We start from the raw sequence: 23,080 nt of genomic DNA, 5'->3' as shown, positions 1-23,080 counted from the left end.
TTTCCTATGAATTTAATAGAATACACTACACAACTGTCAAATGAGATAACTTATTAATCTGCTATTTTAATTACTGTTATTTTCAAACAAAATATTTCACATGGCCAAGGAAATCTGCCATAACGATTGTAAATACCAAAAAAATAATAATAGTGAATTTCTACATAACTCTAAATTTTAACACCAAAACTCCGCCACAGAGATATAATACATATACCTTTATCACATTTAGTTAGCTTCATATACCTTGTAAATGCAACATTTTACAGGACGAATGCATCTCATTTGTTTTATAATAAATGGTAAATAGTTAAGAATGACCAGTGTCTGGGTATTCATAATCTTTCCACATCTTTAACTTCAGATATAAATTTTGTAATCACTGATCCGTCAGAAAAATTACAAAGGTAAAAGAAAGGCGAAGGATACCAAAGGAACATTCAAACTCTTTAGTCGAAAATAAACTGACAACGACGTGACTTAAAAAGAAAAAGACAAACAAACAACAGTACACAACACACAACATAGAAAACCAAAGACTGAGCAACAAGAACCTCACTGGGGGTGATCTCAGGTGCTCCGGAAGGGTAAGCAGATCCTGCTTCACATGTGGCACCTGTCGTGTTACTCATGTTATATCAAACCCGGTGATAAGTCTAATCGGTAGGTCACACTCGGGGGGGGGGGGGGGGGGGGGGGTTTGGGGGGGAAGGGAAGGGATTTTAGTTTTGACAATAGTAACATACCCGTTGTCACTGGGAAATGGATATTGCATAACGGTCAACCAACCCGTGATGGCGTCCGTAAAATTTACGAAGGTTATCTGATTGCTTTGCATTGATTATTAAAGTGATATCATGACCAAAAACATCGAAACGTGTGTGCACGTTTATCTAAGATCAGTCAGGGGACTTATTGAAATACGGTAAGTGATTTTTAAATTCGAAGTTTTTTCACAAATTGTGATTTTGTAGTTTTACCAAAATTTTAAACACATAGGTTAAGATAATATCTTTTCATTAGTAAAATTGAAAAACATGAACTTTTTGCTTCTTTTAAGCAGCAAGGTTTATGCCTTTGATGCAATCATTTAGCTGCAAATTCCATTTTAGTTGAAAAAAATGCTATAAAAATGGCTTTACATAATGAACTGATACTTTCTTAACAGATTTTTCCCAGCAGTGGGAGTATTTTTCCTGTAAAATTCAAGGTTTCATCTTATAGATTATGTAATAAAATTCTACTGTTCGCGATCAAAATTTCACTGTTCGGGAGTGTTGAAATTAGTGGGGGTTACTAATATAATGATACTCAAAGAAGTTATTTTTTGGAAGGAAATTGAGGTATGATACTTAAACAAGTGATTTTTATGTCATTATCCTAGATTTAGTACAAGGTCATCACCTGACATGACCCGGTCATCCTATCAACACAAATGATGGATCTGATAATTTTAGCAACATAATTAGTCCCTGGATCATTAGTATTCTATATTTAAAGCTACAATAAAATTAAATCACTTAGTGTAGTGATTAATTTGTAATACTTAAATAGGTGATTATTAAAGAAAGACAACTCTTACTTCCAACCTTTATGGACATAATGTTACTTGAATCAGTGATTTAGAAAATCACTCATTTAAGTAAGTCCCCTGACTGAAGATGAAACATATTTGTGTCTTCATATTTTTATACGACCGCAAAAAATTTTTGCGGTCGTATATTGGTATGACGTTGGCGTCGTTGTCGTCGTCGTCGTCATCGTCGTCCCCCAGGGTCGTCGTCCGAAGACACATTGGTTTTTGCACTCTAACTTTAGTTTAAGTGAATGGATCTCTTTGAAATTTTACCATAAGGTTCAACACTACAAAAGGAAGGTGGGGATTATGGTACCAACAGTAAAGGAATTAGGGGCCAAAAAGAGGCCAAAAATAAGCATTTTCTAGTTTCCAGACAATAACTGTGGAACGGTGTATGGATCTCTCTGAAATTATACTACAAGTTTCCATACCACAAAGGGATGGTTAGGATTTGCTTTGGGGGGTTATGGCTCAAACCGTTTGGGAATTAGGGGCAAAAAAGGGGGAAAAACAAGGTTGTCCTGGTTAATGGACAAATACTTTAGTACAAAACATAAATAAAGCAGTGTGAGGGAGATAAATCAAATACATCATTGAAATTATCTCCCTTACACTGCTTTTAAATTATGTATAAAGTAATGGTTTATGAACAATTAAGATAATTTAAAACAGTGTAAGGGAGGTAATCCAAATACAACGTTTTGGTTACTTCCCTTACACTGCTTTTAAATTATGTTTAAAGAAATGCATATTTATAAAGGAAGACCAGTAAAAATATCTGCAAATTTTTCTTCTTTTTTTTTTTTACAAAAAAATCCATATGAAAGATTTGACACTATATTTTAAATTCTATTATAAAATAGATTAAGTTAGCACTATGGTAAATTTAAATGGGTAATTATGGTTGCAAACTCCATTGGAAATTTGATTGAGATAATGACCATATCTTGAGGGAAAGAATTTTTTGGGGGAAAAAGGGGGGGGGGGGTTAAAAAGAAATTGTGGGGGGTCAATTTTTTCTCATTTCAGATTTCAATTATTCTTCAAATATTTTTTTTTTTCAAATTTCAAATATTGAAAAATTTCAAGAAGTAATCTTTAATTGCACAGTATGGCGCATTAGATTTGCAAAATCTTTGACCTCATTTATTTATTTGTTATGCCGAATCTAACCGTGTATTTAGATTTTTAATTTTGGGTCCAGTTTTCAAATTGGTCTACATTAAGGTCCAAAGGGTCCAAAATTAAACTTTGTTTGATTTTAACAAAAATTTAATATATGGGGTTTTTGATATGCTGAATCTAATCATGTATTTAGATTTTTGATTTTTGGCCCAGTTTTCAAGTTGGTCCAAATTGAGGTCCAAAATTAAACTTTGTTTGATTTCAACAAAAATTGAATATATATGGTTCTTTGATATGCTGAATCTAACCATGTATTTAGATTTTTATACGACCGCAAAAAATTTTTGCGGTCGTATATTGGTATGACGTCGGCGTCGTCGTCGTCGTTGTCGTCGTCGTCGTCGTCGTCGTCCGAAGACACATTGGTTTTCGCACTCTAACTTTAGTTTAAGTGAATGGATCTCTTTGAAATTTTACCATAAGGTTAAATACCACAAAAGGAAGGTGGGGATTGATTAAAGGGGTTATGGTACCAACAGTAAAGGAATTAGGGGCCAAAAAGGGGCCAAAAATAAGCATTTTCTAGTTTCCAGACAATAACTGTGGAACGGTGTATGGATCTCTCTGAAATTATACTACAAGTTTCCATACCACAAAGGGATGGTTAGGATTTGCTTTGGGTGGGGGTTATGGCTCAAACCGTTTAGGAATTAGGGGCAAAAAAGGGGGAAAAACAAGGTTGTCCTGGTTAATGGACAAATACTTTAGTACAAAATATAATTTTTTGCAGTGTAAGGGAGATAAATCAAATACATCATTGAAATGATCTCCCTTACACTGCTTTTAAATTATGTATAAAGTAATGGTTAATGAACAATTAAGATAATTTAAAACAGTGTAAGGGAGGTAATCCAAATACAACGTTTTGGTTACTTCCCTTACACTGCTTTTAAATTATGTTTAAAGAAATGCATATTTATAAAGGAAGACCAGTAAAAATATCTGCAAATGCTTCATCTTTTTTTTTTTACAAAAAAATCCATATGAAAGATTTGACACTATATTTTAAATTCTATTATAAAATAGATTAAGTTAGCACTATGGTAAATTTAAATGGGTAATTATTGTTGCAAACTCCATTGGAAATTTGAATTGAGATTATGACCATATCTTGAGGGAAAGAATTTTTTGGGGAAAAAAAGGAGGGGGGGGGGTAAAAAGAAATTGTGGGGGGTCATTTTTTTCTCATTTCAGATTTCAGAAATTAAAAAGAATTATTCTTCAAATATTTTTTTTTTTTCAAATTTCAAATATTGAAAATTTTAAGAAGTAATCTTTAATTGCACAGTATGGCGCATTAGATTTGTAAAATCTTTGACCACATTTATTTATTTGTTATGCCGAATCTAACCGTGTATTTAGATTTTTAATTTTGGGTCCAGTTTTCAAATTGGTCTACATTAAGGTCCAAAGGGTCCAAAATTAAACTTTGTTTGATTTTAACAAAAATTGAATTTTCAAGTTGGTCCAAAATTAAACTTTGTTTGATTTCAACAAAAATTGAATATATGGGTTTTTTTGATATGCTGAATCTAACCATGTATTTATATTTTTTATTTGTGGGCCCGCTATCAAATTGGTTCATATTGAGGTCAAAAGGGTCCAAAATTAAACTTTGTTTGATTTCATCAAAAATTGAATTCTTGGGGTTCTTTGATATGCCAAATCTAACCGTGTTTATAGATTTTTAATTTTGGGTCCCGTTTTTTAAATTGGTCTACATTAAGGTCCAAAGGGTCCAAAATTAAACTTAGTTTGATTTTAACAAAAATTGAATTCATAGGGTTCTTTGATATGCTGAATCTAAACATGTGTTTAGATTTTTGATTATGGGCCCAGTTTTCAAGTTGGTCCAAGTTGGGGTCCAAAATTAAACTTTGTTTGATTTCAACAAAAATTGAATATATGGGGTTCTTTGATATGCTGAATCTAAACATGTATTTAGATTTTAGATTTTTGACCCAATTTTCAAGTTGGTCCAAATTGGGGTCCAAAATTAAACTTTGTTTGATTTCAACAAAAATTGAATATATGGGGTTCTTTGATATGCTGAATCTAACCATGTATTTAGATTTTTTATTTGTGGGCCAGCTATCAAATTGGTTCATATTGAGGTCAAAAGGGTCCAAAATTAAACTTTGTTTGATTTCATCAAAAATTGAATTATTGGGGTTCTTTGATATGCCAAATCTAACCGTGTTTATAGAATTTTAATTTTGGGTCCCGTTTTTTAAATTGGTCTACATTAAGGTCCAAAGGGTCCAAAATTAAACTGAGTTTGATTTTAACAAAAATTGAATTCTTGGGGTTCTTTGATATGCTGAATCTAAACATGTGTTTAGATTTTTGATTATGGGCCCAGTTTTCATTTGGTCCAAGTTGGGGTTTTTGTTTGATTTCATCAAAAATTGAATTATTGGGGTTCTTTGATATTCCAAATCTAACCGTGTATTTTGATTTTTAATTTTGGGTCCCGTTTTTTATATTGGTCTACATTAAGGTCCAAAGGGTCCAAAATTAAACTGAGTTTGATTTTAACAAAAATTGAATTCTTGGGGTTCTTCGATATGCTGAATCTAAACATGTGTTTAGATTTTTGATTATGGGCCCAGTTTTCAAGTTGGTCCAAGTTGGGGCCCAAAATTAAACTTTGTTTGATTTCAACAAAAATTGAATATGTGGGGTTCTTTGATATGCTGAATCTAAACATGTATTTAGATTTTAGATTTTTGGCCCAATTTTCAAGTTGTTCCAAAATTAAACTTTGTTTGATTTCAACAAAAATTGAATATATGGGGTTCTTTGATATGCTGAATCTAACCATGTATTTAGATTTTTTATTTGTGGGCCCGCTATCAAATTGGTTCATATTAAGGTCCAAAGGGTCCAAAATTAAATTTAGTTTGATTTTAACAAAAATTGAATTATTGGGGTTCTTTGATATGCTGAATCTAAACATGTGTTTAGATTTTTGATTATGGGCCCAGTTTTCAAGTTGGTCCAAGTTGGGGTCCAAAATTAAACTTTGTTTGATTTCCACAAAAATTGAATTTATGGGGTTCTTTGATATGCTGAATCTAACCATGTATTTTGATTTTGGACATTGGACCATAATAGGTAAATTAAAAAAATCAAGTTCTTAGACCACATTCTTTCTGTGTCAGAAACCTATGCTGTGTCAAATATTTAATCACAATCCAAATTCAGAGCTGTATCAAGCTTGAATGTTGTGTCCATACTTGCCCCAACTGTTCAGGGTTCGACCTCTGCGGTCGTATCAAGCTGCGCCCAGCGAAGCATTTTATTTATTTTTGGACCCCGCTATCAAATTGGTTCATATTGAGGTCAAAAGGGTCCAAAATTAAACTTCTTTGATTTCATCAAAAATTGAATTATTGGGGTTCTTTGATATGCCAAATCTAACTGTGTATTTAGATTTTTAATTTTGAATCCAGTTTTTTAAATTTGTCTACATTAAGGTCCAAAGGGTCCAAAATTAAACTTAGTTTGATTTTAACAAATATTGAATTCTTGGGGTTCTTTGATATGCTGAATCTAAACATGTGTTTAGATTTTTGATTATGGGCCCAATTTTCAAGTTGGTCCAAATTGGGGTCCAAAATTAAACTTTGTATGATTTCAACAAAAATTGAATATATGGGTTTTTTTGATATGCTGAATCTAACCATGTATTTATATTTTTTATTTGTGGGCCCGCTATCAAATTGGTTCATATTGAGGTCAAAAGGGTCCAAAATTAAACTTTGTTTGATTTCATCAAAAATTGAATTATTGGGGTTCTTTGATATTCCAAATCTAACCGTGTATTTTGATTTTTAATTTTGGGTCCCGTTTTTTAAATTGGTCTACATTAAGGTCCAAAGGGTCCAAAATTAAATTTAGTTTGATTTTAACAAAAATTGAATTCTTGGGGTTCTTCGATATGCTGAATCTAAACATGTGTTTAGATTTTTGATTATGGGCCCAGTTTTCAAGTTGGTCCAAGTTGGGGCCCAAATTAAACTTTGTTTGATTTCAACAAAAATTGAATATATGGGGTTCTTTGATATGCTGAATCTAACCATGTATTTAGATTTTTTATTTTTGGGCCCGCTATCAAATTGGTTCATATTGAGGTCAAAAGGGTCCAAAATTAAACTTTGTTTGATTTCATCAAAAATTGAATTCTTGGGGTTCTTTGATATGCCAAATCTAACCGTGTTTATAGATTTTTAATTTTGGGTCCCGTTTTTTAAATTGGTCTACATTAAGGTCCAAAGTGTCCAAAATTAAACTTAGTTTGATTTTAACAAAAATTGAATTCTTAGGGTTCTTTGATATGCTGAATCTAAACATGTGTTTAGATTTTTGATTATGGGCCCAGTTTTCAAGTTGGTCCAAGTTGGGGTCCAAAATTAAACTTTGTTTGATTTCAACAAAAATTGAATATATGGGGTTCTTTGATATGCTGAATCTAAACATGTATTTAGATTTTAGATTTTTGACCCAATTTTCAAGTTGGTCCAAATTGGGGTCCAAAATTTAACTTTGTTTGATTTCAACAAAAATTGAATATATGGGGTTCTTTGATATGCTGAATCTAACCATGTATTTAGATTTTTTATTTGTGGGCCCGTTATCAAATTGGTTCATATTGAGGTCAAAAGGGTCCAAAATTAAACTTTGTTTGATTTCATCAAAAATTGAATTATTGGGGTTCTTTGATATGCCAAATCTAACCGTGTTTATAGAATTTTAATTTTGGGTCCCGTTTTTTAAATTGGTCTACATTAAGGTCCAAAGGGTCCAAAATTAAACTGAGTTTGATTTTAACAAAAATTGAATTCTTGGGGTTCTTTGATATGCTGAGTCTAAACATGTGTTTAGATTTTTGATTATGGGCCCAGTTTTCATTTGGTCCAAGTTGGGGTTTTTGTTTGATTTCATCAAAAATTGAATTATTGGGGTTCTTTGATATTCCAAATCTAACCGTGTATTTTGATTTTTAATTTTGGGTCCCGTTTTTTATATTGGTCTACATTAAGGTCCAAACGGTCCAAAATTAAACTGAGTTTGATTTTAACAAAAATTGAATTCTTGGGGTTCTTTGATATGCTGAATCTAAACATGTGTTTAGATTTTTGATTATGGGCCCAGTTTTCATTTGGTCCAAGTTGGGGTTTTTGTTTGATTTCATCAAAAATTGAATTATTGGGGTTCTTTGATATTCCAAATCTAACCGTGTATTTTGATTTTTAATTTTGGGTCCCGTTTTTTATATTGGTCTACATTAAGGTCCAAAGGGTCCAAAATTAAACTTAGTTTGATTTCCACAAAAATTGAATATATGGGGTTCTTTGATATGCTGAATCTAACCATGTATTTTGATTTTGGACATTGGACCATAATAGGTAAATTAAAAAAAATCAAGTTCTTAGACCACATTCTTTCTGTGTCAGAAACCTATGCTGTGTCAAATATTTAATCACAATCCAAATTCAGAGCTGTATCAAGCTTGAATGTTGTGTCCATACTTGCCCCAACTGTTCAGGGTTCGACCTCTGCGGTCGTATCAAGCTGCGCTCAGCGAAGCATTTTATTTATTTTTGGACCCCGCTATCAAATTGGTTCATATTGAGGTCAAAAGGGTCCAAAATTAAACTTCGTTTGATTTCATAAAAAATTGAATTATTGGGGTTCTTTGATATGCCAAATCTAACTGTGTATTTAGATTTTTAATTTTGAGTCCAGTTTTTTAAAGTTGTCTACATTAAGGTCCAAAGGGTCCAAAATTAAACTTAGTTTGATTTTAACAAAAATTGAATTCTTGGGGTTCTTTGATATGCTGAATCTAAACATGTGTTTAGATTTTTGATTATGGGCCCAGTTTTCAAGTTGGTCCAAGTTGGGGTCCAAAATTAAACTTTGTTTGATTTCAACAAAAATTGAATATATGGGGTTCTTTGATATGCTGAATCTAAACATGTATTTAGATTTTAGATTTTTGGCCCAGTTTTCAAGTTGGTCCAAATTGGGGTCAAAAATTTAACTTTGTTTGATTTCAACAAAAATTGAATATATGGGGTTCTTTGATATGCTGAATCTAACCATGTATTTAGATTTTTTATTTTTGGGCCTGCTATCAAATTGGTGCATATTGAGGTCAAAAGGGTCCAAAATTAAACTTTGTTTGATTTCATCAAAAATTGAATTATTGGGGTTCTTTGATATTCCAAATCTAACCGTGTATTTTGATTTTTAATTTTGGGTCCCGTTTTTTAAATTGGTCTACGTTAAGGTCCAAAGGGTCCAACATTAAATTTAGTTTGATTTTAACAAAAATTGAATTCTTGGGGTTCTTTGATATGCTGAATCTAAACATGTGTTTAGATTTTTGATTATGGGCCCAGTTTTCAAGTTGGTCCAAGTTGGGGCCCAAAATTAAACTTTGTTTGATTTCAACAAAAATTGAATATGTGGGGTTCTTTGATATGCTGAATCTAAACATGTATTTAGATTTTAGATTTTTGGCCCAGTTTTCAAGTTGGTCCAAAATTAAACTTTGTTTGATTTCAACAAAAATTGAATATATGGGGTTCTTTGATATGCTGAATCTAACCATGTATTTTGATTTTTTATTTGTGGGCCCGCTATCAAAATGGTTCATATTAAGGTCCAAAGGGTCCAAAATTAAATTTAGTTTGATTTTAACAAAAATTGAATTATTGGGGTTCTTTGATATGCTGAATCTAAACATGTGTTTAGATTTTTGATTATGGGCCCAGTTTTCAAGTTGGTCCAAGTTGGGGTCCAAAATTAAACTTTGTTTGATTTCCACAAAAATTGAATTTATGGGGTTCTTTGATATGCTGAATCTAACCATGTATTTTGATTTTGGACATTGGACCATAATAGGTAAATTAAAAAAATCAAGTTCTTAGACCACATTCTTTCTGTGTCAGAAACCTATGCTGTGTCAAATATTTAATCACAATCCAAATTCAGAGCTGTATCAAGCTTGAATGTTGTGTCCATACTTGCCCCAACTGTTCAGGGTTCGACCTCTGCGGTCATATCAAGCTGCGCCCAGCGAAGCATTTTATTTATTTTTGGACCCCGCTATCAAATTGGTTCATATTGAGGTCAAAAGGGTCCAAAATTAAACTTCTTTGATTTCATCAAAAATTGAATTATTGGGGTTCTTTGATATGCCAAATCTAACTGTGTATTTAGATTTTTAATTTTGAGTCCAGTTTTTTAAATTTGTCTACATTAAGGTCCAAAGGGTCCAAAATTCAACTTAGTTTGATTTTAACAAAAATTGAATTCTTGGGGTTCTTTGATATGCTGAATCTAAACGTGTTTAGATTTTTAATTATGGGCCCAATTTTCAAGTTGGTCCAAATTGGGGTCCAAAATTAAACTTTGTTTGATTTTAACAAAAATTGAATATATGGGTTTTTTTGATATGCTGAATCTAACCATGTATTTAGATTTTTTATTTGTGGGCCCGCTATCAAATTGGTTCATATTGAGGTCAAAAGGGTCCAAAATTAAACTTTGTTTGATTTCATCAAAAATTGAATTCTTGGGGTTCTTTGATATGCCAAATCTAACCGTGTTTTTAGATTTTTAATTTTGGGTCCCGTTTTTTAAATTGGTCTACATTAAGGTCCAAAGGGTCCAAAATTAAACTTAGTTTGATTTTAACAAAAATTGAATTCTTAGGGTTCTTTGATATGCTGAATCTAAACATGTGTTTAGATTTTTGATTATGGGCCGAGTTTTCAAGTTGGTCCAAGTTGGGGTCCAAAATTAAACTTTGTTTGATTTCAACAAAAATTGAATATATGGGGTTCTTTGATATGCTGAATCTAAACATGTATTTAGATTTCAGATTTTTGACCCAATTTTCAAGTTGGTCCAAATTGGGGTCCAAAATTTAACTTTGTTTGATTTCAACAAAAATTGAATATATGGGGTTCTTTGATATGCTGAATCTAACCATGTATTTAGATTTTTTATTTGTGGGCCCGCTATCAAATTGGTTCATATTGAGGTCAAAAGGGTCCAAAATTAAACTTTGTTTGATTTCATCAAAAATTGAATTATTGGGGTTCTTTGATATGCCAAATCTAACCGTGTTTATAGAATTTTAATTTTGGGTCCCGTTTTTTAAATTGGTCTACATTAAGGTCCAAAGGGTCCAAAATTAAACTGAGTTTGATTTTAACAAAAATTGAATTCTTGGGGTTCTTTGATATGCTGAGTCTAAACATGTGTTTAGATTTTTGATTATGGGCCCAGTTTTCATTTGGTCCAAGTTGGGGTTTTTGTTTGATTTCATCAAAAATTGAATTATTGGGGTTCTTTGATATTCCAAATCTAACCGTGTATTTTGATTTTTAATTTTGGGTCCCGTTTTTTATATTGGTCTACATTAAGGTCCAAACGGTCCAAAATTAAACTGAGTTTGATTTTAACAAAAATTGAATTCTTGGGGTTCTTTGATATGCTGAATCTAAACATGTGTTTAGATTTTTGATTATGGGCCCAGTTTTCATTTGGTCCAAGTTGGGGTTTTTGTTTGATTTCATCAAAAATTGAATTATTGGGGTTCTTTGATATTCCAAATCTAACCGTGTATTTTGATTTTTAATTTTGGGTCCCGTTTTTTATATTGGTCTACATTAAGGTCCAAAGGGTCCAAAATTAAACTTAGTTTGATTTCCACAAAAATTGAATATATGGGGTTCTTTGATATGCTGAATCTAACCATGTATTTTGAGTTTGGACATTGGACCATAATAGGTAAATTAAAAAAAATCAAGTTCTTAGACCACATTCTTTCTGTGTCAGAAACCTATGCTGTGTCAAATATTTAATCACAATCCAAATTCAGAGCTGTATCAAGCTTGAATGTTGTGTCCATACTTGCCCCAACTGTTCAGGGTTCGACCTCTGCGGTCGTATCAAGCTGCGCTCAGCGAAGCATTTTATTTATTTTTGGACCCCGCTATCAAATTGGTTCATATTGAGGTCAAAAGGGTCTAAAATTAAACTTCGTTTGATTTCATAAAAAATTGAATTATTGGGGTTCTTTGATATGCCAAATCTAACTGTGTATTTAGATTTTTAATTTTGAGTCCAGTTTTTTAAAGTTGTCTACATTAAGGTCCAAAGGGTCCAAAATTAAACTTAGTTTGATTTTAACAAAAATTGAATTCTTGGGGTTCTTTGATATGCTGAATCTAAACATGTGTTTAGATTTTTGATTATGGGCCCAGTTTTCCAGTTGGTCTAAGTTGGGGTCCAAAATTAAACTTTGTTTGATTTCAACAAAAATTGAATATATGGGGTTCTTTGATATGCTGAATCTAAACATGTATTTAGATTTTAGATTTTTGGCCCAGTTTTCAAGTTGGTCCAAATTGGGGTCAAAAATTTAACTTTGTTTGATTTCAACAAAAATTGAATATATGGGGTTCTTTGATATGCTGAATCTAACCATGTATTTAGATTTTTTATTTTTGGGCCCGCTATCAAATTGGTGCATATTGAGGTCAAAAGGGTCCAAAATTAAACTTTGTTTGATTTCATCAAAAATTGAATTATTGGGGTTCTTTGATATTCCAAATCTAACCGTGTATTTTGATTTTTAATTTTGGGTCCCGTTTTTTAAATTGGTCTACATTAAGGTCCAAAGGGTCCAAAATTAAATTTAGTTTGATTTTAACAAAAATTGAATTCTTGGGGTTCTTTGATATGCTGAATCTAAACATATGTTTAGATTTTTGATTATGGGCCCAGTTTTCAAGTTGGTCCAAGTTGGGGCCCAAAATTAAACTTTGTTTGATTTCAACAAAAATTGAATATGTGCGGTTCTTTGATATGCTGAATCTAAACATGTATTTAGATTTTAGATTTTTGGCCCAGTTTTCAAGTTGGTCCAAAATTAAACTTTGTTTGATTTCACCAAAAATTGAATATATGGGGTTCTTTGATATGCTGAATCTAACCATGTATTTTGATTTTTTATTTGTGGGCCCGCTATCAAATTGGTTCATATTAAGGTCCAAAGAATCCAAAATTAAATTTAGTTTGATTTTAACAAAAATTGGATTATTGGGGTTCTTTGATATGCTGAATCTAAACATGTGTTTAGATTTTTGATTATGGGCCCAGTTTTCAAGTTGGTCCAAGTTGGGGTCCAAAATTAAACTTTGTTTGATTTCCACAAAAATTGAATTTATGGGGTTCGTTGATATGCTGAATCTAACCATGTATTTTGATTTTGGACATTGGACCATAATAGGTAAATTAAAAAAATCAAGTTCTTAGACCACATTCTTTCTGTGTCAGAAACCTATGCTGTGTCAAATATTTAATCACAATCCAAATTCAGAGCTGTATCAAGCTTGAATGTTGTGTCCATACTTGCCCCAACTGTTCAGGGTTCGACCTCTGCGGTCGTATCAAGCTGCGCTCAGCGAAGCATTTTATTTATTTTTGGACCCCGCTATCAAATTGGTTCATATTGAGGTCAAAAGGGTCCAAAATTAAACTTCTTTGATTTCATCAAAAATTGAATTATTAGGGTTCTTTGATATGCCGTGAGTCCAGTTTTTTAAATTTGTCTACATTAAGGTCCAAAGGGTCCAAAATTCAACTTAGTTTGATTTTAACAAAAATTGAATTCTTGGGGTTCTTTGATATGCTGAATCTAAACGTGTTTAGATTTTTGATTATGGGCCCAATTTTCAAGTTGGTCCAAATTGGGGTCCAAAATTAAACTTTGTTTGATTTCAACAAAAATTGAATGTATGGGTTTTTGTGATATGCTGAATCTAACCATGAATTTAGATTTTTTATTTGTGGGCCCGCTATCAAATTGGTTCATATTGAGGTCAAAAGGGTCCAAAATTAAACTTTGTTTGATTTCATCAAAAATTGAATTATTGGGGTTCTTTGATATTCCAAATCTAACCGTGTATTTTGATTTTTAATTTTGGGTCCCGTTTTTTAAATTGGTCTACATTAAGGTCCAAAGGGTCCAAAATTAAATTTAGTTTGATTTTAACAAAAATTGAATTTTTGGGGTTCTTTGATATGCTGAATCTAAACATGTGTTTAGATTTTTGATTATGGGCCCAGTTTTCAAGTTGGTCCAAGTTGGGGCCCAAAATTAAACTTTGTTTGATTTCAACAAAAATTGAATATGTGGGGTTCTTTGATATGCTGAATCTAAACATGTATTTAGATTTTAGATTTTTGGCCCAGTTTTCAAGTTGGTCCAAAATTAAACTTTGTTTGATTTCACCAAAAATTGAATATATGGGGTTCTTTGATATGCTGAATCTAACCATGTATTTTGATTTTTTATTTGTGGGCCCGCTATCAAATTGGTTCATATTAAGGTCCAAAGGGTCCAAAATTAAATTTAGTTTGATTTTAACAAAAATTGAATTATTGGGGTTCTTTGATATGCTGAATCTAAACATGTGTTTAGATTTTTGATTATGGGCCCAGTTTTCAAGTTGGTCCAAGTTGGGGTCCAAAATTAAACTTTGTTTGATTTCCACAAAAATTGAATTTATCGGGTTCGTTGATATGCTGAATCTAACCATGTATTTTGATTTTGGACATTGGACCATAATAGGTAAATTAAAAAAATCAAGTTCTTAGACCACATTCTTTCTGTGTCAGAAACCTATGCTGTGTCAAATATTTAATCACAATCCAAATTCAGAGCTGTATCAAGCTTGAATGTTGTGTCCATACTTGCCCCAACTGTTCAGGGTTCGACCTCTGCGGTCGTATCAAGCTGCGCTCAGCGAAGCATTTTATTTATTTTTGGACCCCGCTATCAAATTGGTTCATATTGAGGTCAAAAGGGTCCAAAATTAAACTTCTTTGATTTCATCAAAAATTGAATTATTAGGGTTCTTTGATATGCCGTGAGTCCAGTTTTTTAAATTTGTCTACATTAAGGTCCAAAGGGTCCAAAATTCAACTTAGTTTGATTTTAACAAAAATTGAATTCTTGGGGTTCTTTGATATGCTGAATCTAAACGTGTTTAGATTTTTGATTATGGGCCCAATTTTCAAGTTGGTCCAAATTGGGGTCCAAAATTAAACTTTGTTTGATTTCAACAAAAATTGAATGTATGGGTTTTTGTGATATGCTGAATCTAACCATGAATTTAGATTTTTTATTTGTGGGCCCGCTATCAAATTGGTTCATATTGAGGTCAAAAGGGTCCAAAATTAAACTTTGTTTGATTTCATCAAAAATTGAATTCTTGGGGTTCTTTGATATGCCAAATCTAATCGTGTTTATAGATTTTTAATTTTGGGTCCCGTTTTTTAAATTGGTCTACATTAAGGTCCAAAGGGTCCAAAATAAAACTGAGTTTGATTTTAACAAAAATTGAATTCTTGGGGTTCTTTGATATGCTGAATCTAAACATGTGTTTAGATTTTTGATTATGGGCCCAGTTTTCATTTGGTCCAAGTTGGGGTTTTTGTTTGATTTCATCAAAAATTGAATTATTGGGGTTCTTTGATATGCCAAATCTAACCGTGTTTATAGATTTTTAATTTTGGGTCCCGTTTTTTAAATTGGTCTACATTAAGGTCCAAAGGGTCCAAAATAAAACTGAGTTTGATTTTAACAAAAATTAAATTCTTGGGGTTCTTTGATATGCTGAATCTAAACATGTGTTTAGATTTTTTATTATGGGCCCAGTTTTAAAGTTGGTCCAAGTTGGGGTCCAAAATTAAACTTTGTTTGATTGCAACAAAAATTGAATATATGGGGTTCTTTGATATGCTGAATCTAAACATGTATTTAGATTTTAGATTTTTGGCCCAGTTTTCAAGTTTGTCCAAATTGGGGTCCAAAAGTAAACTTTGTTTGATTTCAACAAAAATTGAATATATGGGGTTCTTTGATATGCTGAATCTAACCATGTATTTAGATTTTTTATTTTTGGGCCCGCTATCAAATTGGTTCATATTGAGGTCAAAAGGGTCCAAAATTTAACTTTGTTTGATTTCAACAAAAATTGAATATATGGGGTTCTTTGATATGCTGAATCTAACCATGTATTTAGATTTTTTATTTTTGGGCCCGCTATCAAATTGGTTCATATTGAGGTCAAAAGGGTCAAAATTAAACTTTGTTTGATTTCATCAAAAATTGAATTATTGGGGTTCTTTGATATGCCAAATCTAACCGTGTATTTAGATTTTTGATTATGGGCCCAGTTTTAAAGTTTGTCCAAGTTGGGGTCCAAAATTAAACTTTGTTTGATTTCAACAAAAATTGAATATATGGGGTTCTTTGATATGCTGAATCTAAATATGTATTTTGATTTTGGAAATTGGACCATAATAGGTAAATTAAAAAAAATCAAGTTCTTAGACCACATTTTTTCTGTGTCAGAAACCTATGCTGTGTCAAATATTTAATCACAATCCAAATTCAGAGCTGTATCAAGCTTGAATGTTGTGACCATACGTGCCCCAACTGTTCAGGGTTCGACCTCTGCGGTCGTATCAAGCTGCACCCAGCGAAGCATTTTATTCTATCTTATTTCACTTTTACTATCTTAATTTGTATTGAACAAAAGTAGCTAGGCAATAATGTCAAAATAAGCTTAATCAGTCTTATCTTTTAACTATAAAGCAATATTTCTACGATTTAAAATTGTGTTCATCAACCTCTCAAAATCCTATCGGGCATTATAAAAACCTAACTTAGGACCCTCAAGCTTCAACGGCGCATCAGTTCAAGTGAAAAAAAATAAAATTTTATGATTTAAAAATCTCTTTACACTAATGAAAACTTGTATTAAGCAACTTTAGCTTTAGTGATGTGTAATGTATAATTATATATGTAAGACTCAAATCTATGGCGGGTTCCAGATCTATGGCAGATTCCTAATCTATGGTAAATATGACGTCATGCCATCCCAAATCTATGGCAGTTTTTTTAGAATCCTAATCAATTGCGGATTTCCAGATTTCTAATCTATGACAGATTTTCTACAAAGGTCGGACCAGTCAGTACATATCTGACCAATGATTTCGAGGTCGAAATGTCCAAAGGTAGCAAAAGAGCTGCTTTTAAGTAAAAAACAGTATAAGAAAAACAAATTAGGACTATTACTAGAAAGCATATCCATAACCGTTTGTTAAATGAACACAGACTTTAGGGTTGAAATCATGTGCCCGGAAGAATAATTATTTCCTACTCTGTGCATAGTACCTGTTTGACCCTTTATTTAACCAAGTCCCTTAACAACACAAAAGCAGTTTGAATTTTTAACATATCCTTTGAGCGTTGAATAATATAAATCTTGTTCGACTGATGACGATTTAAGTCCTTTAATGAACAATGACTCGCCTCAAACACGTGACTTTCTAAAAAAATCCTTATTTCTCCAACAGTACAGTTATTCGACATATTTATAGCGGAAAACGATATTAATATCTATTAGAAATCTATGTCATATTTATTTTAATTTCCAAATCTCAAGAAAGATTATTTGCTACAATAGTACAGGTATTTGAAACGCCAACCGTTATTGTAAATGGTTTGGCAGATATTATACAAATATCAATTAAAGTCAAAGTAATAAAACTGTTTTGAAGTCCAAACTTTGGATAATCAAGAAATAAGATTTGTTTAAATAAATAAAAGCAGCTTTATTAAAAGCTAATATCATTAACAATAGTTATTAATAAATCAATTAAATAGAATTGCAGTGTGTGCCAAAATACCTGAATAAATAATTCTGGGTCACTGTCTGAAACTCAGCTGTTCGCCAGCGGCTATAATTTGAAACTGACTATACTTTTCTCTAAACGTTTGAAAGATCAAGTTAATCAATACACCTAAAAATAGTACGCGTGTACACAATTGTGAAAGTAAACCAAAATGGCCTTTAACTTGACAAGTATGATTTTGGATAATTCTAACATTATAAAAGGATAACTATGGATAAAATAGGATGCATTAATAACTTCTGAATAAGGTAATTATGTTGTAACTATAGAAACTCATTCCGCATAACAAGCAAGTGTACAAAAGTGAAAATATGTATGACCTAGTTTCGCGGAAAATATACACCGGAAAATACAAATGAAAAGCAATGAATGAAGGTTATTATTAAAAGAATACTGTAAATAATCGTGGCACAACACTGCTCCTCTCAAAGAAAAAAGAATTCTGTCCCTAGAATTGACATGAAATAAAATGAATATATATTCAATTTTTCAACATAAGAAGCATACATATATAACAGTAAAACAATATACATGTATATATCACAATAAGTCTCATTCATTTTAAAAAGTTCAATATAATTAAAAAGTTCTTTCTATTTTCTTGATTCAATGACACAAACAGAACTTCTGATCTTCTTAGAGGATTTGGGTTGAGTCTCGGTTAATCTATTTTGGAGTTTTCTCACTTCTTCTTTAAGATCTGTCTTCCTCTTTTCCAGTCTCTCTATAAAATTCCCAAATCGAAGGCACTCAAATGTATGCTTTTCTTCTAAGTCTTTAAGTTGATTTTCATGTGTTGATTTCATTTCTACCAATTTATTCTCTAATTCCAAAATTTGTTCATCTTTGGGGTCAATATTTACTTCCACAATTTCAATCTCCTCTTCTTCTTGTATAAATATTTTGTCATTTATACATGTTGATTCAATTTCTGTAATGTCTTCACCCACAATCACCACATAAGGATTAATACTTTTCATACAAATATGTTCTTTGTTAACATGAGGTTTTTTAAGATCCTTTAAATGTCTTTGCCATTTAGCATGGGAAATTGTTTTAAAGTTACAGGTTTTGCATACAAATGGGACTCGGTCAACCGAAGCATGTTTAATTATAAAATGTTGAATTGTGTTTTTCGTATTTCCTCGGAAAGGACACTTCGAACATTGAAACAGTACCATAATTCTGTAAGAATAAAATTAATCAATACTTAATACTTTATAAAATTAACAAGTCTAAAATATTATTTTTATACAGGAATAAATAAATACATGTATAAAATGTGTATGTTTACTCTTAACATAACATTTATTCTAATTGATTGAGTTTTCTATTAACCCAGTCTGGTATTTCACCTACATACGGTTTTAATTTATCTATATGAACAACTTCATTTCTAGATTTAAAACAGATTTCATAGACCACTGTGCTCAAAACTTTTGAAATAAAATAGGGACCAAGCCATGGGGATTTAAATTTTTGTTTTATAGTTTTGTCAAATTTATATACAAGATCTCCCTTTTTATATATATGTTTTGTCAGTCTAGTGTCATGATTCTTTTTAAGTCGTTCTGCATTGGTCTTGAGATGTTTCCTGGCAATATGATACATATCTTGTAATCTATCTTGAAGATCTAGAGCATACTCATTTTGCCCTTCATATTTCTGGTCTGGCAGTGGATATATCAATTTTATTGGAATACTTATTTCTCGACCTAGCATTAAAAAATTAGGTGAGAAGCCTGTAGCAGGATGTGGTGTACTACGATAAGCTGCCAGTAGTAGATTGATGTTTACATCCCAGTCTGTAGCATTCTTGTTGATGAAACTTTTTATCATTCCTGCCAGGGTACGATTAAACCTCTCAATAAGCCCATTTGAGGCAGGATGGTAAGGTGTTGTCCGGGTCTTTGTTATTTCTAATATGCTACAGACAGCGTTAAACAATTCACTCTGGAAATTGCTGCCTTGGTCACTGTGCAGTTCTAGTGGTATTCCAAATCTCGTTATAAATTCCATTACAAACTTATGTGCCACAATATCAGCCTTTTGATGTGGCAAAGGATAAACTTCCATCCAACGGGTGAAATTATCTCCTATTACCAATAAATATTTATTTCTCCTCTGTGTTTGTGGTAAAGGTCCAATTACATCAATACTAACTCTGTCTAAAGGGTAACCCACTCTATAATCAACCAACCCAGCTTTTGATTTTCTACTTTTTCTTTTAGTACAAATTACACAATTTTCTATGTGTATTCTGACGTCTTTTGTCATTTGATACCATGTAAAATAATTTTTCATTTTCTGGACTGATTTCTTAATACCAAAATGACCAGAATATGCAGTATCGTGACAGCTGATTATTATTTCTTTCTTTATAACAGCTGGTACTAGAAGTTGTAAGTGATCTTGTTCACTTTTAACTTCTCTCCATTTTTGGTATATTACTCCACCAATACGGACAATATTACTCCAATTCAGCCAATAATGTCTTACTGCTGGGCTGAAACTGGCACATTTATCTCTATCTGGTGTTTCTTCTTCATCCATCCATTTATGTAAAAAACTGTAATCTGGGTCTTCTTTCTGGAATGTACTCATCTCTTTTTCTGTGTATTTAGTTAGCCAACTGGAACAATGACTATGGCTTGACTGTGTTACATTCCTTATCATAGGTTTATCAGTTAAATTCTTTACATTATCAACCTTTTTTCTAAATTCTGACCATTCTTGTTTCCATTCAATACATTCAGTGCAACTGGAATCAAGATTTCCCTCTTTCAAATGTATACAAAGATCATTTTCATTAGAATTTCTAGACATTGCATCAGCATTCAAATGTTTTGTACCTGGACGGTGTTGAATGTCAAAATTGTATTGACTAAGACTTTCAATCCATCGTGCTAACTGTCCCTGAGGGTCTTTAAATGCAAATATCCATCTTAATGATCCATGGTCTGTTCTCAGCAAAAATTTTCTTCCAAGCAAATAGTGCCGAAATTGCTGTATAAATGTGACAACTGCAAGTAGTTCTCGTCTTGTGACACTATACCTCTGTTGTACCCTGTCTAGCTTCTTTGATGCATATGATATAACCTTTTCTTTGTTTTCTTGGATTTGAGACAGCACAGCGCCAATACCTATATTAGATGCATCTGTGTCCAATATAAACATTCCATCTGATTGTGGGTATGCCAATATTGGTGATGTTGTCAGTGCGTTTTTCAATTTTTCAAAAGATTCTTTACAGGGATGTGTCCATTTAAAAAGTACATCTTTTCTGGTAAGATGACTGAGTGGAGCTGCAATGTCACTAAATTTGAATATATACTGCCTGTAATAATTACATAGACCAAGATATTGTTGAATCTCTTTTGCTGTTGATGGAACTTTCCAGCTATGTACGGACTGTACTATCTTTGGATTTGGCTTTATTCCCTCTTTTCCTACCACATGGCCTAGGTATAATATTTCTTCTCTTAACAGATCACATTTAGATGGTTTAAGCTTGAGCCCTGCATTTATAAGTCTTGAAAAAACTTCATCTAGTCTTTTAAGATGTTCTTCTTCATCAGAACTAAAAATTATAATGTCATCGAGATATATCAGGAGTGTTTGCCATTGAAGTCCTCTAAATATCAACTCCATGCATCTCTGGAAAGTGCTTGGGGCATTGCAGAGTCCAAAAGGCATCTTTGTATATTCATACAGGCCATACTTGGTAATAAATGCAGTCTTTGGTTGGTCTGATTCTTCTACCAGTAACTGCCAATAACCACTTTGAAGATCGAGACATGAAAATATGGACGCTGACGCTAGACAATCAAGGCACATATCTATGCGAGGAATTGGGTAGGCATCTTTAATTGTAAGATCGTTGACTCTGCGAAAATCCACACACCAGCGCACAGAGTTGTCTTTCTTCCGAACAAGTACTACAGGTGAAGCCCATGCTGATTTTGATGGTTTGATAACTCCCGTCTTAAGTTGATCTTGTAAGTTCTCAAATTCTTCATTCTCAAATCCTATTGGTGTCCTAAGTGGCTGTCTTACTGGTGCTGCACCAGCTGTGTCTATTCTATGCTTTATAAAGGAACATGTTCCAACATCAGTTTTAGAACCAGCAAATGCCTTGCTGTTCTTGAGGAGCATATCTGAAAGCTTTCGTTTGGTCTCTTCATTTGCTATGTTTTTACTACTTCTTTCAAATAAATCCTTAAGATGATCTGGTAATGCAGGAATTTTGGCCTCATTTCTGCATTTATCATCCATCTCCAAGGAATTTTCTGCTTTACATTTCCGAATGGTACTATTCCAGTCATCAGGAATACCTACTGGTTCATCTGTAAGGCTCATATTCATCTTCAAATTGTGCAACTTGCAGATATTCTTGGTATTATCGTCCAAAGGTTTTGTACTGTTTTGGATGTCATCAAACTGTGTAATATTTGTAACTGGATGTAACTCTCCTATTAAATAATTTCTTTTCAACTGTACAGGGTGGTCCTCCATATTGACCAGTCTAACGGGGATGATTTTTTCAAAAGGGTCAACAAGGATTTGTGCAACCATAATTTTCCGATTATCCTCAACCACTGGTTGAAGCATGGTATATCTGGTATCTATAGCATCAGTATTATCACTCCCACCAAATAATATCATCTCAGAATTGGCTGGAACGGTTACATTTTCAGTTAAAACCACTCTTGCTATCATGTCTGACTTGCGGTTAACTTCACACTCAATCCATTTTCCATTCAGTTGAATTCCTTTTCTAGAGTTTACTGTTATATCCATTTCATCAAGGACATCACAGCCTAGCAACAAATCATCACCAATTGTTGCTACATATACATCCCAGACAAACTTTGAGTCTCCAAGTGTTAACGTCACTGCTGCTATACCTTTTGTTCCCAATTGCTTCCCTGCTTCGGCAACAACTAGTTTTTTCAGTGCTGGTTTCAACTTTGATCTGCTTGTTTTTGGAAGGCGGAAAAATATGTCTTCATTTAAAACAGTAACTTCTGCTCCAGTATCAATTACAGCTTTTATTTTTTTTATTACTGACTTCCATTGGTACCTTAATACTGGCTGCTGTTACGCGATCAATTACAATTTCCTCTTTATTGTTAAATATCACGTCCTTTTCAGCACCTGTATCCTGACCACTATCACCATTTAAAGAGAGACCTTGGTCCTCCGGTATAGGCTCAGCAACAAAATCTGTACTTTCTTTCTTACTGGCAGAGTTCACCATTTGATTTTCAATCCCCTTACCAAGAAACACACATTCAATGTTTCTATCTACTTGATCCTCATTTGTCTGGTTTATATCTACTAAGTCTGTTTTAATTTTGCAATTGCGGGCTGACACTTGGCCATTAGTCTCAGCCCGATTTAGTTTAACGGATTTCTGTCTGAAACCTGTCCTTGTGTCTGTTTCTGGTTAGGACATGACCTTGCATAATGTCCTTCTTCATTACATGCATAGCATCTTGTGTTGTTTTGCTTCTGGTTTTT

The 23,080-nt window shown here is 32.5% G+C and overlaps 1 protein-coding gene across 4 annotated transcripts in view; it reads left to right on the top strand.

Annotated features, from left to right (window-relative positions):
* The window catches only part of LOC127722682 (L-tyrosine decarboxylase-like), a 69,994-nt gene that overhangs the window by 14,947 nt on the left and 31,967 nt on the right, over positions 1-23,080 (top strand). The window contains exon 1 of one of the 4 annotated variants that reach the window (XM_052229339.1): positions 17,361-17,805. The exons of 2 other annotated variants lie outside the window; for them this stretch is intronic. The gene's annotated coding sequence lies outside the window, so the exon portion shown is untranslated. Of the gene's footprint in view, positions 1-17,360; positions 17,806-23,080 lie in introns of those variants that run through there. One more of the 4 variants, XM_052229336.1, reaches the window with a different exon arrangement.

Source organism: Mytilus californianus, unplaced genomic scaffold, assembly GCF_021869535.1.
Source record: "Mytilus californianus isolate M0D057914Y unplaced genomic scaffold, xbMytCali1.0.p SCAF_1, whole genome shotgun sequence".
In the NCBI taxonomy this organism is placed as follows: domain Eukaryota; kingdom Metazoa; phylum Mollusca; class Bivalvia; order Mytilida; family Mytilidae; genus Mytilus; species Mytilus californianus.
This window is presented reverse-complemented; position numbering and strand designations above follow the sequence as displayed.